The sequence below is a fragment of the Propithecus coquereli genome, unplaced genomic scaffold (genome assembly GCF_000956105.1).
Source record: "Propithecus coquereli isolate 6110/MARCELLA unplaced genomic scaffold, Pcoq_1.0 Scaffold15, whole genome shotgun sequence".
Taxonomy (NCBI): Eukaryota; Metazoa; Chordata; class Mammalia; order Primates; family Indriidae; genus Propithecus; species Propithecus coquereli.
This window is the reverse complement of record NW_012139413.1, coordinates 1,433,435-1,436,976: the sequence shown is the minus strand read 5'-3', so window position 1 is coordinate 1,436,976 and position 3,542 is coordinate 1,433,435.

Below are 3,542 nucleotides of genomic sequence, written 5' to 3'. Positions count from 1 at the left end.
TTTACAATGTCAAATTTGTGAAATATCCTATATACCATCAAAAAATGTGAATATTAGTTGATAGCCTTTTGGCTATCTTCTTCAAGACCCAAGAAAATTTAGTGAACTATAAGAACAATTGGACTCATGATTTGATACTTTTTGCCAGTTGGGAGAATTAGAACTCCATATCGAATATTGTCATTTCTAAAAAAATCTACTAGATAAATGCTGAAATTCACAGGAGTTATGATAACTTCTTTTATGTTTCTATTCACTGCCAGAAATTCTAGCATCTCCCATTAATCCAAAAATGTTTTGAAATGAAAAGTCCAGCAACATGACCATTTAACTTTAAATATGAAGATTTAAAAAATGACATAAAATGTGTTAGGTAAGATCTAACAGGTATGTAGTTTCTATGAAAATAAGCTTAGATTCTCTACAAAACTCTGGGTCAAGCTATACAAGCATCTCTATGAAAAACAGCAATCCTTTAGTTTCTAGCATTTTATTTTAGATACTACAGCAATTCTGTATTTTCATATATCCTTATGCAGTATTGTACATTTAGAAGACAATAAATAATTGTATGTGGAATAAATGAATTAATGATAGGCATAGTAAATGTTTAAATAAGAAAGTTCACAGAGTTTTTTTTTGGTAACGAAATCATGTAATTACGTAAATTCTATGCAATGGTAAATTAGGAAGTATTTGTACCTAAAGATTTCACTCTCCTCTATTTTTTTCTCAACACCTTACTCAGGCACTGAATTATGCGTCTTGCTACCATCCCTTCCAAGTCCTGAACTTCAGGAGACTTGGGTCTGTGATTAATTCTTCTTTGTATCTATCTCTGCAGCTACCATTTTACTTTGCACACAGAAGGTGTTCAATGAATGTCTTTAGAGTTAAGTGATTAAATGAATCTTTGGTTGACCAGATTTATCAATGTGATAGTACCTTTCCAATAAAGGAATAAGAAATGGAAATTGTGTAAAAAAAAATATGGAGGTAAACAATGGGACAATAATGTACATAGAGCACAGGTAAATATAAGTATATATTTTTTAAGAAAGTTATCTAAAAATTTCACAGTAATGTAATGCCTTTGAGGTCTTTCACAGACACTTTTAAATAATACAAGATGGATGTTGATTTTTAACCAACAAGGGACTTGATTAGTGCCCTATGCTTGTTGGAATTAAAATAATACCTTAACTTCAAAGAATTTTCTTTCACAAAAACCTTTTTTTTCAAAAAACATATAGGCCTTTTGAAGCACTTTCATGCAAATGCTTGAGGTTGAGAAACATTAGAAAATTGGAAAGGTAATTTTGTCATGGCTAGAGAAAAGAAAAAAAAAGAATGAAAGAATCTGAATAGAACTAGCTACATTAATCTGGGGAGAAAGTTAAAAACCAGAATGCAGAAGAATGACCTAGGTCTTGGATCCAGCATCAGAATTAACTATGCAGAGGAGTTTAATTCATCTGGAAATCCAACTGAGATCTGACAGCTCTCATTATCACATTGTGTTTGCTCATCTAGCAAAGGTTCTGGTTCATTATAATTTCTTGTTACAACACGGACGAAGCATCATAAAATTCCTACTCAAATTGCTGCCTTTTCTTGCTTACCTCTTTCCCTTAATCTTCCTGACTACTAGGCAAAATTCAGCTTCCTTGAGGACATGGCTTGCTTACTTTACAAAAGGCTAAAATCACGCCATGCACACATGGCATTTAGATATTGACCAAGTGAGACATTTTTTTTCTGTTCCTTACAGATTATTTAATTTGATTACTTACAAGTTGTTACAATATAGATTAGAAATTCAGTGGTTATAAAATTTTGTTGGAGGAAACTGTTCCAAACTGAATTACTTAGAAGGAGGCGCTGAATGTTTCCCTTGGATCAATTGGTTCAGTTGGAGTGCAGCGGCAATGGAGGGTCTAGTTCCCATTACAGCTCTTGGTTTGTTTTCCTCTTACAAAGGAAATTTTTGTACCCTGACAAAAACTTCACCCTAATTTCAACTAGGTGGGTTGCAAATGTGTGTGAATTTTTTAGAGCAATTTATCAGCAAGTTTGAATATGACTCTAGATTAATAGTATAGTTTTTGTAGAGGGACAACACTTTAGCAAAGCCAATAGTCACACTTATTGAGCAATAAGGTGAAATTTAAAGGTGAAAAGGTGAATAAAAAATTACCAACTCCTTCTTTAGTACATTAACTGCTTCTAACTGTTCCAAATCTAGAAACTAAAATATATTTTGTATACTCTTAAATTTTAACATGTTTCTTTTCCCTCTAAACTTTAACTAAAAGAGTCAATTGAAAGGCAAATATATATTTATTTATGGTAAATTATTGTTTATTAATAAATAAAAATCATTTATTGCAGAAAATATTTCTCTTCATGCTGCCTTTTGAAAAGCATAAGGTAAAATTGACTTTGGAAAACTACTTAAGCTTTTCTTTCTAATTTCTCTGCTCCAGTAAACATGTTGTGAGTTTCCTATTTGGTAGTAAATTATTGATAGACATTGAAATAACAATCTTTAAATATTAGGTACTAGAATAACTTAAATGAGTGAAAAAAAAAAAAAAGTAGTGTAGCCTGAATGATATCAGTCCTTTTCAAGTTTAGACTATTAAATTATTTTTTTTCTGGAATGATCAAGGAAACAAAAGCTAACTTTCTTTTTATTCATGATTCCTTCAAATTAAGAAAATAAATGCTGGCTATAGAAGATTACAAAAAAAGAAACTTATAAAGAATAAAACTAACTGGCTTACTCACATCTTGTGATAAGAATACTACTTGGTATAGTTTTTATTATAAATTGATGAATTAATAATTATATATATGTGGTACAAAGTGATGTTATGATTTATGAATACAATGTGGACCAGAGTGGGCTTCCTGGGAAGCGTCTTGGTATGCTAAGGAAGCTGGATGTCATCTCTGGTTCTCTTCCCCCCCTGTAGAAGCCATGGGCATAGGGGCGTCTTCTCCCAGTGGACTTGTGCCAACTTGGGCAAGAGGGAGGGGTGACACTCTCAAAGAGACCTTCATCTTACCTTTCTAGTGAGGTTTTCATTCAGTTCAGTGGTCCCCTTGGGTGTCTCCGGCTTGTTCCCAAGTATTGGTTGTTTTCAAAAAGATGTTTTTGTTTGTGAATAGCTGCTAGTTGAACTTCCTAGGAGGGTGAGTGAAACCTAAAATTTCCTATTCTGTCATCTTGTTCAATTTAATCTTCTTGGTATAACATTTTTGTAGAGTAAAAGTATATAAAAATGCATGTGTGTATGTATGTATGTTTAAATATCCACAAATATGTCCGTGTAAACTTAGGGAAACACCTACAAAGACCTGTCCTCAACTGTTAATGTAGTTCCCAGTGTGAGACATGGGGGGAGAGCAAACACTGATTATATACATATACACATTGGGATGGATTTATAGGTGATTTCTTTTTCTTTCTCTTTGTTTTTGGTATTTTTTAGTATTTTTAAAATTAAATAGGGACAATAAACATTTTTATCACAGCT